This window comes from Carassius auratus, chromosome 36, assembly GCF_003368295.1.
Source record: "Carassius auratus strain Wakin chromosome 36, ASM336829v1, whole genome shotgun sequence".
In the NCBI taxonomy this organism is placed as follows: domain Eukaryota; kingdom Metazoa; phylum Chordata; class Actinopteri; order Cypriniformes; family Cyprinidae; genus Carassius; species Carassius auratus.
Genome location: NC_039278.1, coordinates 5487106 through 5502691, shown reverse-complemented (window position 1 = coordinate 5502691; position 15586 = coordinate 5487106). Strand labels below are relative to the sequence as shown.

The window sequence follows — 15586 nt, the reverse complement described above, 5'->3', positions numbered from 1 at the left end:
TATTATTTATTTGTTATTATTGAATGCTTGTATCCCCCAATTCTGTACATCTCGTTATTATTATTATTATTATTATTATTATTTAAAAAAAATAGTAGCACTATTATGTAAATTACGCAGTATTGTATTTTGTGTGTGTGTGTGTGTGTGTGTATGAGACTTTATTGTGTTGTTTACTGTTGTTAGCAAATTCCTCAAAATAACAATGTTACATATATGCCTCAAAACTCTTAATTTCAACTTCTTATCATGGTACAGTAGGTTGGGTTTACATGAAATTGTCATTTTGCCTTTTAAAATAGAAGGTACACAATTATTTGATGTTAATTAGGCCGATAATTCAAAGTAAGTGTGTTTGATTACTACATATTTTCTTAGTTCTGTTTTAAAGTCATGGTCAATTTGACTCAAGAAGAGTTTTACAGAGGTTTAATCATTTATTTTAAATCATGGATCAGGTGAAACATATTGAAAATACATTTGGTCACATTAAATTGAGCATTAAATCTTAAAGTGTTCTTTAAAACAAGAGAAAAAAAAAGAAACTCTCAAAAGAGACACGTACAATTTTACCTTATACCGAAAAACAATACTAAAAAGAACAAAATGTAAACTGTGACACACAGTGAAACTATGCAGACCCTTTAAACACAATCACACATATGTCAAAACACACAAATCCACAGTTTTACAGTAGTATAAAAGTTCAGAATGGAAAGTCTGTCCTGTCAAAGCAATGAAGTCTTATTTGTCTTGCCATATACCACAATCACACTCATTACCACAAAAATAAAAAATAAAATACAAAAACACTAAAAATAAAACAAATTTTCCAAGGCGGTTTAGTATGCATGGCTTATTAGGAAGTAGAGAGGGGATTTCTTAAACTTAAATATGCAGTCTTTGTGTGTGTTCTTATTTGCAAACATTTTTGAGAAACACTAGATGATTAAAAACAATGTTCTTTATTTAAAATTTTTGCAAAAGGATAAATTCTTAAATGAAGCAGTAATAATTTCCATTGGACAATGCAAAAAGTCAGAGAAGAAAAACAGAGAAGCAAACACAGCTGAAATGCACAGGAAGTTTTTACATTTAGACATTTATATTTTTACATTTACATTTTTAAAACCACAGAATAAGACTTTATTGCATCTGTGGCCTTAATTACAACAACAACACATCTCTGGTGATCTGGAAGCTGTGCAAAAGTAAGGTACGCGTATAATGCATGAAATCCTAGCCTACACACTTCAGATCAAACCAGTTTCATATTTCAATTGAGCGACAACGATTCTAAAATAAGGTTGTAACACCGATAACACCCCCAACAGTGAAAAGGAAACATTTATTAATGGCCAAGTTGTTCTGCTTTAAAAACAATTCCCCCTGGAAAGATGGATCGTATAGATCCGAATATTGCATTGTTGAATAGCTGCAAAAGTTGAAGAGTAACACTTAAAAGTCAACATGAAATGATACCCACAAGCCCTTCTAATTTTATAATGTGATATGTCTGCTTTATACAAAGCTGTGAATGGCTCTTCCTCTCTTGACACACTGCCAGACAACCACTGGTTAAAATGTAAGCGGCCTTGGTGATGTCATCAGAAAGAAAAATTGTTTAAGAGGTGGAGCAAGTTATTACATTTTTTTTTAAATATATATATTTTTTTACGTGATCAATTGTGCCCAATAACATTAGGAACGCATATGTTTTTGTTTCTTCTCAAAATACTATTATTTCTTTATGTAAACAACTTTTCATGAGGATAAAAATACTGAGTGCACCTTTAAGAAAGTAATTCGGGTCCATTTTGATTTCACGTTGACTTTAAAAGGCCTGTTCACAAAAAAAGACGAAATGTTTGCTGCAAACATGTATGCGATAAACAACTGAAGCAACTTTTTACAGGGAGGAGATCTGATCTCTTTGCCACAGCACTGAAGGGAAACTAGGCAACCAATAAGAGTCACACTTTTACACTTTTGGTTATGTGCCCAAACACGCTGCTGTTGCATAAAATTATGACTTGGTGGCATATTTTGATAACGGCAATAAACAACAGGAGGAACAATCTGGAACTAGCCTCTTTTCTTCTTCATGAGAAGTGGGTGTGAGAAGCACAAAGTTGTTTAGCACCTTCCAGTATTTATGCTTTCCTATAAGAGCAACATACTGCCAAAGAATGAAATTGCAGTGAAATTCAAATGCATTTTCATGGTAAGAATTTGTGTTAATGTGAACAGGCCTTAAGACCTTGACAATATTAAACCATGCTTTTATCAAACAAGCCATTTGGCGCATTTGAACTTTTACACTCAAGAGGAATTCTGTTGTTGTCCTGAATATGAGACGGAAGTGAAAAAAAAAACATTTTTCACTTCATAAAGGATATCCCTTTCATTATGTGTTTAAAAGGTCTGTCTTTATTTGTACGGACAGACAACTCGAAATCTTGGTCGTTTCCTTGGGAACTTGTCCGTCTGTAACAGGCGCTGCCAAACGCTGGAAGCCTTAGGATGCACAGAGAGTTTCTCTTGTAAAGGAGCTAGAATGATCCATTCATGACCAGATCAAGATCAAGATCAAGATCACACCTAGGTGTGGACCTGGAGAGAAAATTACACAGTTGAGTTTCAGTACATGATGAAAGCTTTTAAGTACAGTCCTTCTCAAATATTTCGTAACATGATTTCTTTTCGGTTTTCAAACAACACCTGGCTACCCTCCGTAGTCACTGTAGACAACTTAAAAAGTCAAATGAGTACACACAGTTTTGAGGAACTGACAGAAGTTAGCATTGTGAAAGAGCAGAAAGGGAAAAGCATAAAAAGTTGACACTTCCTCTAAAGTATGATTCACCACATTTTGTTTTGATGCTTGAAAAAAAAAAAAAATTATATTGTAACCTTTCAATGACTCCACTTCGACCTTTTTGATGGCACCTGTAATACGAAGCAAAACATCTGAATGAAAATCTGAGCAACTACACGGCGGAAGTATTAACCGATCAAATGTTGCCCTTAAAACCACAGAAGAAAGTAAGTCATAAGTCACAAGAGTAAGTAAATGATGACCTTTACATCTGTGTAAACTATTCCTCTAACAGATACTTAGTTTTGCAATTTGTTTGAGTCACTGCACAAATGATACTAAACATTTATTGCAACAAAGAAATGTGGCCACTCCAAGGCCAACAATCATTTTCTGGTATTGTTCCTGCAGTAAAGGTCTGTAATGAGCCTCCGTTGGTGGTTTGTGGTCATGAGGTTGAAGATCATGCCTTGTACCTGTTGAGCTTTTGCAGATAAAGCCTCAGTTTCTCAGTTGCAGTCAGCTAACTGCCACACAGCATCTGAAACCCGCACAAGTCACACATGAATCAGCCCTCATGTCACTGGCATCTGGAGCTTTGGAGCTTTTTGTAGCTCTCTGTTACACTAACCAAAGTTAGTGTAACGGAGCGGTGAGCCATCCAGTCGAGTCAAAGCATCAGTCTGGGCTCTGACGAGGTCATGCAAGGACATTCACCTTTTCACTTCAACCACTGTGTGGTCAGTTTTGCTGTGTGTTTTGGGTCATGGTCATATTGGAAGGTAAACCTTCTTCCCATTGACAACTTTCTGGCAGAGGGCAGCAGATTTTCCTAAAGAATTTGACGGTATAGTTTTTGCCTCTTCTGTTTTTCCTTCTATCCTGACAAATGCTCCAGCCCCTGCTGCAGATAAACACCACAATAACAGGATATTACCACCTCCATTCTTTACTGGAGGAATCTGTTATGTGGACGGTGAGCTGTATTGGATCTCCACCAGACATTGTTTCGTGTCATGGCCAAATAATTACATTTTAGTCTCATCGCATCAGAATCTTCGAGGTGCATTTTGGCAAAGCTCAGTCTGACTGCATGTGGCCTTTCTTGAGGGGTGGCTTTTTTTTGCAACCACATTTGTGGAGAATGTGTGATATTGTTGTCACATGCACACAATGACCACTCTTTGTCATAAATTCCTGCAGCTGCTTCAGAGTCGCTGTTGGTCTCTTTATCGGCTGTCTGAGCAGTTTCCTGCTGGCTCTTTCATCCAGTTTGGAGCGACATCCAAGAGAGCGACTACCAAGGACTGAAATGCTCCAGGGAAAGCTCTTTTAATGCTGAACATATCAAAATGACAACAGCTGATCAAATGTCATTGTGGGTCATTGAGAAGGTGATTATCTGCACCTGACTGAGTTTACAAGACATTTTAAGGAGGGGGTGATCATTTTTCCAACTCAGTGATTATGTTTTTTATTAGATTTTTTTTCGGACATGTTGGAGTTTTATCTTTCTCTTGGATGTTATAAGTTTTACTGAGTAAATACAGCTGGATAAAACAAAAACTGTCTCCGTCTTCATTTCAGGCTGCAAAGGAACAAAATGCAATAGTGATTCTATTCTATACCCACTTTACAAAATGTAAAGATACATAAGGAAATTTCATTTTTCACATGAAACTTTAAATAAGTACAATATAAATTAAGTATAAAAATATTATAAATAATATAAATTATGTAAATAATCAAAATTCACACACACATATATATAAACAAATAAAAATGAATAAAATATATAATTTTATATTCATACATATAATTTAATATTTAATTTTAGATAGATTTTTCACATAAAAATAATATAATATTAATACAATCATAAATATACTATAAATAATCAAAATGAATTTAAATGTAAATATTTAAATAGTTTTAGTAAACATGTAAAATGTAGAATGCATATATGTATAAATATTAAATATAAAATAAATAAAATATCTAAACAATTTATACATAATTTTTATATCTCATTTTTCACATACATGTTTAAGTTAATATATTTAAAATTAAGAACATTTTATTTTTTAAGATAAATAACACATATTTATTAATACATTATTTACAATACAAATACATTTATAATATAAATGAATATCAATTACATAATCAATATACTGTCTCTTACTGTATAAAATCCCTAGCCACAGATTCTGAGGGCCCCAGTGATGAGGTGACATCTGGGAGAGGAAATAATCTTGCCAAGTTATAAAAATATAACCGAAGATGATCAAAGCCACCACTAGATGGAGCTCTTGATGCAAAAATATTTAAAGTGCTGTACCGTTCTTTTTACAGTGATTTCTTGCTTCCTCCAGTGTCATCATTAATATAACAGTTTAAAAATAATAGCAGCTCCCACGAAACTTCACCCAGGTCTCAGGACATACCACTTCATTGGAGAAAGCAATGCTTTCTGTGGGAGGACAAACAACATCATTAGTCGGTTTTTAACAATGTACAATTGATCAAATGAATCCAAAGACAAGAGAACAATGGACTCACTTGGAGGAGGTATGTAGCATAACGCTCCTGTTAACAACATGTCACATTCAACATCTTTCCACCGTCCACTAACATGCATGTACACGCAGCCTCCATTTCCCATGGGCCCCTTTCCCAGTAAGTGAAGGAAACCTCACTGCCATCAGACCACTGGTGAGATACCATCCTATGAAGCTAGAGGGCGCTCTTGTTTAATACACAAATATAACACATCAAAATTTACCCAAGTGAGATTTTAAAGCCTCCTTACATCTGTGCTGTACAGATTGATCCAGTGTGGGACTTCAAGCCTGTTGATCAGCACAGTGAGATAGGCCTGCTGAAACGTGTCTGTGATGGTTACAAGTGCAGCACCCTTCTCCAAACATGTTTTCTGGGACTGGTACCAGCTCAAATTGCACTTTTTGTTTGTTTCTCTTTTACGATGAATTTTTACCAGTGTGCCATCGGATCACTCCCAGGCTCCATGAGACCAAGGGTTTCTCTTAGTAAAGCCCACCCAAAACCAACGAACCCTCTGTACTGAAAATATACAAGAAAGAAAAGGAAGGCCAGAGAAAAAGAAATTAATTAATAACTACTATTTCTACTTTCGCATATGGCACAGTAAGGAAACTGCTTGAGTAAAGGTTGTCAATGATCTATTATTTTGTGGTGATTCAGGTATACTTTATCAGTTCTTTTATTACTTGACCTCAGCTCAGCTATTGATACAGTTTGTCATAAGATATTACTCTCTCACCTTGAAGAGGTTGGCATCTCAGGTTCTGCATTATCCTGGTTCTTCTCATATCTCATAGATAGTCAATACTTCATCTCACTGCACAAGTCCAAATCTCTCACTGTCTTACTCAAACAGGGAGTTCCCCAGGGTTCAGTTCTCGGACCATTATTAATCATTAATTAGTCGGTTTTATCTACCACTGTTATTCTGATGACATCTAGATATATACTGCTTGTCAACCAGATTTTATCCAGTCGAAAGCATCCTTATCTTCATCTGTCAGTGAGTCTAAACTTGAGTAAAAGTGAAATTTAAATAATTGGTCCCCCATCTCTAATAAAAAATAAAACTGATGTTTCTAGCTTTGACCTTGATGCTATTTCAATTTTTCCATAGAAACGTAGGTATCATTCTACACCCATCACTGACCTTGGAAGACCACATTAGCAAGCACTCCAAAGCTGCTTTTTTCAACTACGTCGAATTGCGTTTTTCTCGTTATAACGACTTAATTTTCTTGTTATCTCGACATAAAGAAAGTTTTTTTCACATTATAACGACTTAATTTTCTTGTTATCTCGACATAACGAAAGTTGTTTTCTCTTTTTTTTACCAAAAGAAAGACATCAAATAAAACAGCAATATGTCACAACAATATTTCACAATTGCATTTTCCTCAGGAAAGATATCCAGTCGTCACAGTTCATTAGTAAGCAATAAAAAACACTAGATGGAGCCTATTTACTGTTGATTATATATGTATGTTTGAATAAATCTGTCATGAGGGCAAACTACCTTACGTGCAGTTGAGTTGTATACAAGCATTTTGACTTGAGGGTGATTATTATAACTGAAAAAAAAATGCATAGAATATAATAGTGTTATTGTTCATTTTAACCTTTAATGTACCCTGTGTAGTTTGCAGCATTAGTTGGGAGAGATTATCGGTATCGGCAGATATCATTCTGAATAATCGGTGTGGGATGAGAAATTTCATATCATGAAACAATTTATCATGATTTATTGTATAAAATATATTGAAATGGAAAACAGTTATTTGAAAATGTTTTAATATTTTACAGTATTACTGTGTTTTGACCAAATAAATGCAGCTTTGGAGCTTTTTGACAAAAGTCTGATCTTCATAGTGATGGAAACTAGCCAGAGCAGCACCCGAAGCCCAGCAGAAGAACTGAGTCTCAGTCTAGGTGCGATGCATCAGGATCTTCTCAATGTTATACACCTAAACAACAAACATTCAGAACATGATCCAGCAGACTGAATAATAATTAAATATACCGGGTAGAATATTCAGAATTCAACAAGATTATGAGATCATATAGTGACTCTCAATAATTGGTATATGATTATATACTCTCTGTACTTCCTTGTAACAGTGAGACAGGTTTTTGTGGCTCTCCCATCCTGTCAGACTTTGTGCATTCATATCTATGTGCGGCACAGGCATCAGGGTGTCATGGTTAATGCTAACTTCCTGTTTGCACACAGCCAGGGCCTTAAAGGTGGGACAATTTTTCACCTCCCAGTGACCTAAAGCCTGAGCTCCAGACATCACCAATGACTCCAATCACTGCAGACAGAGGGAGAGATGATTCATATGAAGAGCTTTCAGTCTGTTTGTGCCTGCTAGCTCAGGGGACATATGAAAATAGAAAACAGTTATTTTACATTGCAGTGATATTTCAGAATATTACAGTTTTTCCTGTATTTTTAATAGAGAGCACGATAGACTTCTTACTTTTGAAAGGTAGTGTATACTAGGTAATTATATTATTCAGATACCATGATATAGCATTCAATGACCAAACTCTGCTCCTGATCTGTGATTTTATAACAGCAGCTGTCCTTCCTTCTCCAGCCCTGCATACACACTCAACACATATGAAAACTGATGCTGCAAGGCTTTATCTGACATGCAGATACATTATTAATATAAAAGGACAAAGACTTGATAGAACAATAGTACCATGCTGAAATAGATAAAGCAGCTTTTCCTCAAAAAATGTAATTGTAATGGTTTAAAGTGTGTAGTATAGGATTTATATGTCATATTTAGTGTGCCTAAGCAGTGTACAGGAAATAAGTAATTAATATAGTGTTTGTAAATGTTTGTAAACAGTTCATTTTATTTAAGGTTGATTTTTATTTACATTATTTCTGAATGTATTAATAAATACGACTTATCTGTGATTGTTTGAAGTGATTTCTTTCTCTTAGAAAATGCAGTTTTAACACTTAGTGTTAGGTATGATTTATATATTGTCACTCATGAAAACAGTTCATAGTTCATTGTAAAAGCAGGCAATTTGGGATGCAGCTTTAGCTGCAATTCTCTAGAGGCATCTGGCTGTTTTCACACCTGCCCGAAATTAACCCTGAGCTCAATTGCTTTACTTCAATGTCCTTCATATAACCTAGACCAGACTGAAACAAGCATTTTAACAACCACAAACGAACAAAATCAGGCAGCTGATGGCCAACTCTGAACTTTAATTAAGATCGAGAGTAGGTTAAAAGGAAAGTGTAAGCTATTTAAAATCTTCAACATTTTTGCCTTCAGTAGAATATAAAACAATTTCAGCAGAAGTAAACGGTTGTCCTTTGCATACAGTATAAGATGAATAAGTGTGAGTGTCCCACACACATGACCGTGCTCTAGCACGTGTTCATCTATAAAAAGTACACTTGATCTGTTTGGCAATAAACATCACGTTTGTCCTTCTCGCAGATGACTTTAGGAACAGGAACAGAGCGAAAGAACAGATCTGAATCAATCCGTCGTTCTCTGGGCATGACGTGCTCTCACTCTCACTGACGGCCGCTCCATCCTTTCTTTTACTGTCTATGCTTCAGACACATGGCCTGTCTGCCCTCCTCACTCCCACACAAAGCCCATATCAAAGCACAACCCATCAGAAATGCGGAAAAACAGATGACACAAGAGTGCCGGTAATGAGACAGGAAAAAGCAGTTTGGTACTGGAGTTTTATTAAGACCTCCACTGGATCACTGCATTTTATTAATATGTTTCTCACACAATGTATTTTGAATGGTAAATGTGCATCTGCAACTGTAAATATGCAACTTAAATTTGTTGTTCTTGCTGTGCTTTTATTTTGAAATTTGAACTTCAATCATATTAGAGTGGTGATGCTTACTTTATTCTACATAATAGCAGGACACTTTATCAGTTAATCATGCACCAAATAAATAAATAAATATAAACAGGAAAAAATTAATGATGGGTGACAAATAAACCAGCAGATAATGCTGGACAAACTATTCCAAAATAAAAAGAGTTAAGTTTCTGTTTCTGTTTGAATGATTCAGATGAATCACTAACCAACCAATTCAGGTTATTTTTCTTAACCTCTATGTTAAATGAATCACTGAAAAAAAAGGACTCAAAATAATGATTAATTTGAGAATTTACATTAGTTTTATTTTAGTATTATTTATATATCAAAGTGTTTATTAATATTCTGAAATATATATTTATATATTTTGTTATTGTGTTTATAATTAAACATAGACTTAATGTATTATTATTTCAGTTTTTGAGTAATTTTAGAAATTCAACTTAAAGCTATTTATTTTGGTTAGTTTCCAAGGCAACATTTCCAGTTTTTAAATAATGTATTTATATTTTATTTTATTTCATATATCCATATCCATAAATAATTTTTAATAGTTATAGTTTTAGTAAACAATAACACTGAATCAGCTAAAGCCGCATACTTCTCAAACTTAATTGAATCCAATCACTCTAACACTAAGGTCTTGTTTTCTGTCATTCATTCTGTTTTAAACCCATCTGCTAAATTGTCTGTTGCCTCAGATGCTCTATGTGAATACTTCCAGAGATTTTTTATTAACAAAATCACTACATTAAGGACCAGTATCTGCCCTAAATTAATTCTCCCCCCTATTATGCCACGTACTTCCTGTGTTTGGGAGGCTTTTGTTCCCATTAACCTCCAGACACTGAAGGATGTGAAACCTTCATTCTGCCCAAATGATATCATTCATCCCAGATGTTTAAACAGGAGCTGCTGAAACAGTTCTACTCCACCATCATTGAATCCATCCTCTGCACTTCAGTAACTGTCTGGTTCAGCTCAGCTTCTAAATCTGACCTCAGAAGACTACAGAGGGTAGTTCGGACTGCTGAGCGAATCATCGGTACAACCCTCCCTTCTATTCAAGAACTGTACTTATCCAGAGTGAGAAAAAGGGCTGTCAAAATCACTCTGGACCCCTCACATCCAGCGCACTCCCTCTTTGAACTGTTGCCATCTGATCGACGCTACAGAGCACTGAGCACTAGAACGACCAGACACAGGACCAGTTTCTTCCCTCAGGCAATCCATCTTATGAACAGCTGATAATAACTGCGAACACACTACACTATTTATATTTATATACACACACACTTTATTTATCTAACACACATACTTAGTATACACTTACATTTTGCACATAATATACATGTACATACATAACTGCATTTTGTAATATACCTGCCTACAATTGTCATTTGTAAATTGTCATTCACTATCTGTATTTTTTATTCTTTTATTATGTGTTTTATGTTCTGTCGCTGTCATTCTGTTGTACTGCGGAGCTTCTGTCACAAAAACAAATTCCTCGTATGTGTAAACATACCTGGCAATAAAGCTCATTCTGATTCTGATTCTGAAAATTAATCACCAACACGGTGGGTCCTGGTATGGTATCCCTTATTAACAAGTGTCTAAGCACTGGATCTGTTTCCGGCCAATCTTAAAGTGGCTACCGTCACTCCTTTGCTCAAGAAGCCTTCACTGGATCCTTCTGTTTTAAAAAATTACCAGCCCATCTCTGTCCTACCTTTCATTTCCAGGTTATTAGAGAAAATCGTGTTAGATCAGTTCCAACACTTTTTGTCAAATAACTGTATATATGAGGTCTTTACCACTCTGTTAGCTAGACTGGAGACGTGGGTGGGCATAAAAGGCTCTGTCCTGTCATGGTTCCAGTCCTACCTCACTGACAGAAAGTTTTTAGTAAAAATGGGAAACTTTTCCAGCTCCATGGCACCCCTGAGATGTGGTCTTCCAGGGCTCTATTTTGGCTCCCTCTCTATTTTCTCTTTACATGCTACCGCTGGGCACAATTTTTAGGAAACACTGTGTATCTTTTCACTTTTATGCAGACGACACCCAAATGTACATTCCAATCAAGCGCAATAATCCTGCAGCACTAAACTCTCTTCATCTATGCTTAGAGGAGGTGAAGGCATGGCTAGCTCAAAATTTCCTAGGTCATTGTTTTCAGCCCGAGTGAAAGGTCCCAGTGCACATGCCCAGACTTGGGGAGTCTATCTCCCTTTAAATCTACAGGAGTGCGGAACTTAGGTGTTCTTGTTGACCAGTCTTTAAAGTTTGATAAACACATCTCATCTGTAGTCAGTTCTGGTTTTTACCAACTTCGCTTACTATCTAAAATCAAAGGCTTTCTCACTCCAATAACTCTGGAAATGGCGGTTCATGCTTTCATCACGTGTCGACTGGATTATTGCAACTCACTATATTGCGGTATATCAGATTCTCAAATCTCCCGTCTTCAGTTAGTCCAAAATGCGGCGGCCAGACTCATCCATAATTGTCGCAAATATGATCATTTTTATTTTTATATGCTTGTTCTGTAAAGCACTTTGGTCTGTCTAGCTGCTGTTTAAATGTGCTATATAAATAAATGAACTTGAACTTGAACTTGAATCGACATCGATAGCTGATTCTAAACAGCTTACAGAAAATATCAGACACATGAAAACTGAATTATGTGATTGCTGAAGTACACTCTCACCTCTGGACATCCTTCATCCCATTCTCCAGTAGGATGCTGGGGAACAAGCTCTGACACCTCCAGATTGCTGGATGCTGCTCTTCGCAATCCTCAAACTACCATCCACCTTCCTAAAACACAAGGAAGAATGTTCAAAAAAGGTCAGACCTGTTATGTGACCTGTTGGATGCCCAGATTCAAAAGTAAATACTACACTTCAGACTGCTGTTTAAGTTTGAGGTTGTTTAAGATGGCCTCATTTCTTTCCATAAGAACTGGAAAGCTTTATAATTATATTATATTATATTATATTATATTATATTATATTATATTATATTATATTATATTATATTATATTATATTATATTATATTATATTATATTATGGGAGGGCTGGTTTAAACTGAGACAATGTGTAATTTTAACATTTTGTATTTATCTGGTTAAATACCGATGAAAATATTTATTCTTTGATGAATATCGAAAGTTCAGGGAAGGAATTAAAAAAATAAAATAACATTTGTAACATATTAACTGCATTTAATGCCACTTCTGATCAATTTAATGTATCCTAGTTAAACAAAAAAGTGTTTTTTATGAAATTTTGGGAATGAATAAATTAATTTTGCATTTTGTAGTTATATTTTTGTAATAAAATTATTTACTTTGTGACATAGTAACGGAAAAAAGTGTTTGAATGAAAATCCTTAGCATCATGCGAATCGCTCTTGAAGAATTAGTCATTCACATTTCAAAAGGTACTTTGCATCTATGTCCTGCAATAAAAACACCAATAAAAAAAACTGCTGCTGACCAGACCCAATTTAATTATTTTTTTAATCAAAAACTATTAGTTCTATATTTAAAAATATTCATACAAAAACTGGTATTGATTTCAATCAAGCCAACTTTATAGTATCGAGCCAATCTTATAGTCTTCTTATATTGTTGCTGATGGACCAACCCATTTCTATACACACACACACACACACACACATTGTGAGAATCTCTGTGTGTGTGTTTTTAATAATCAGGGCCAGGAGTTCAAACTCTGGATGGGACACAGCTATTGTGCACTGAAGTAAAACTCAAGACATGCCCACATTCTTCTCTTCACAGTCCATGCTGACCCTCATAGAAACAATTAGTCACTAGTCTCTATCTGACAGAGGACTCATTCCTTCAACAATGAGCGCTGGAAAATGACACACGTTTTACGTAATCCTGGCTTTTATATACTGGGGCTGAAGCTTTAACTAGACCAGACTTGAGAAAACCAGCTGAATGGAGAGACCGGGAAAAGTCAGACATGTTAGAGGAAGAGACAAAGAGAATTAGAAAGGGTTGGATGGACGGACAAAATAGCCGGATTAATGAAAGGGAAAAATGAATGACCAGTCAGATCACTCATCTCTTTACCAAGCGGCTCGGCATTCGGGTTGTGTTTGGTGGTTTTCTTACAAATGTAAGGCAAGGCTGACTCACAGGACAGACTCTGCCAGTAACCCTGCGTGGAGCTAAACCCCACACTGCTGGTTCTCCTGCTCCGGCGTGGAGGTCAGATCTGGACAAACAGTGAATAGGGTATTTAAAGGAAATTCATATTCACCCTCACATTTTTCCAAACTTGATTTCTAACTTACAACTTTTTTTTACCTTCAATACCACCCCTTAGGTGCCCTTGAGCAAGGCACTGAACCCCCAACTGCTCCCTGGGCGCCGCAGCATAAATGGCTGCCCACTGCTCCGGGTGTGTGTTCACAGTGTGTGTGTGTGTTCACTGCTGTGTGTGTGTACTTTGGATGGGTTAAAAGCAGAGCACGAATTCTGAGTATGGGTCACCATACTTGGCTGTATGTCACTTTTACTTTCACTTTCACTTTTTTTTTTTATAATATCCCTTTAATAGATAATACTCCAGGTGAGGGTGGAGTACAAGTTAAACTGATAACAGGCCTCCAGCTCTGGATGGCTCTCCCAGAGTTCAATGCAGCCTGACACTGGAGCAAACACACATAGACAGGCTCTGTTTGGCTCTTTTAGTCAGATAGTATGTAGAAGGTGCACAGTCTCATTCACACAAACACTAAACACCATCATGGTAACACATGTGAAACTGAAATAAGGCAATAAACATTCATTTAACAACATAAGGTCTAACATACAACCCTAACATACAAAAATGATAAGAAACATACAGAACTAAGAAGAAACATAGCTAATTCAACAAAAGCAGGGAATTCTGGGAATGTCAATTTACAGTTATTCACTGTAAATTATACAGTCTTTTTCACTTTCAAATAACGGTATATGACTGTAAAATTACATGTAATGTCCGGTACAGTTTTTCACTATATATAGTAGGAGAATTTTCTGATGTCACACAGATGCACTACTGTGTTAAACAAGAGGTTTGAACTGATCAAGCTAAAGCATATTTTCTGGTCGTATCTAATACACTTGGAGATTTCAGGCCTTAGGGTTTTTTGACCAGTGGGAATAGCCTTTCTTTAGGGGTATTATATAGCCATTTACTATCAGAGCCATGGTAGATTATAAATGCAAGTGATATTGGAGATTCGAAGGCATTCAGAGGCACTGGAGTATCAGACAGGTCTGATAATGCAGAAAACAGATAGAAAGATAGAGCTGCTATCTCCAGTTTCACCTTCACAAAATGGGGCTTGATATTTCAGAGTTCTCAGAGCCGACAGGGCTGAGGGTCTTTTGTGGGCATTGGCACGAAAGAGTAATTGAAGATACGGGCCAAAGACAAAGATATTCTCAGCCAGTCGAACACACACACAGAGTATTGTCAAACTTCAAAGGGAAGTTATGCATTATCCTCGCCATTTGTCTAAAAGCAGGAATATGCTTAAAGTATAGAATTTTCTTGTCTGGTGGTGACATTTTTATTTAGCTCATGCTGAGAATGAAAAAAAAATATGTTAAGATGCAGTATCTGGGGTTAATACTAGTAAAGTATGACATTTTACATTTTAAAATGTTGATAAAATGGCTTAATTCCTCACACAGTACCAACTAAAGATCATTACATGCTCTTAAAGTGAAAAAGATTAGACTTTCTTTTTTTATCATTGTAGATTTAGTTTTTCCATGCAATGAAAATCAGTAGGGTCCAGTGTAGTTTTGAAACCAATTGTCTTTAATTGTATGAACAAAAACAGTGGAAACACTCTTTAAAAGAGTTTACTTCTTGAAACCGAAAGTGTTCTATGGCCTCAAATATCTCAGTGACAGATTAATTATTTGCTATGTGAGATCATAAAACCCTCTGGAACTGCATGGCACAACTGGGACATGTAGAGCGTGTAGTTACTGGTCTGAGTGAGGGTGTTGGTGTCTGTTTATGTATGTGCTGACCTCAGCTGACCCTGTTTATAACCAGCTGGGTGACTCACAATGCTGGCTCCCAAATACATACCTAGTCCCAGTGCTAGTCGTGTTGGATGAATGTAAAACATGAATGTAAATATTAATGCACTGGAATGTAGCGAATGAGGCTGTTGGACGGACTTCAGAAACCCACTGTGTCCTTCAGCGGGGGACATACTTGTGACATACTGCTTATTAGAGGAGAAGTCATGCAGCTTTACATCTGCAAGATTTGATCAT

The 15586-nt window shown here is 36.0% G+C and overlaps 1 long non-coding RNA gene across 11 annotated transcripts; it reads right to left on the bottom strand.

Annotated features, from left to right (window-relative positions):
* Positions 1 to 459: 459 nt before the first annotated feature.
* On the bottom strand, positions 460 to 12869 carry LOC113055028 (uncharacterized). 11 transcript variants are annotated; one of them, XR_003277476.1, is made up of 8 exons: positions 12616 to 12869; positions 11973 to 12082; positions 5631 to 7695; positions 5381 to 5554; positions 5004 to 5291; positions 3295 to 4406; positions 2914 to 2949; positions 460 to 2613 (listed from the first exon to the last, which is right to left on the bottom strand). It is a non-coding gene; the product is annotated as an uncharacterized LOC113055028 (long non-coding RNA). The 11 variants fall into 11 exon arrangements; XR_003277483.1 differs by lacking the exon at positions 3295 to 4406 and having other exon boundaries at positions 5004 to 5055; positions 5160 to 5291; positions 12616 to 12868; XR_003277475.1 differs by having other exon boundaries at positions 2914 to 4406.
* Positions 12870 to 15586: the final 2717 nt, after the last annotated feature.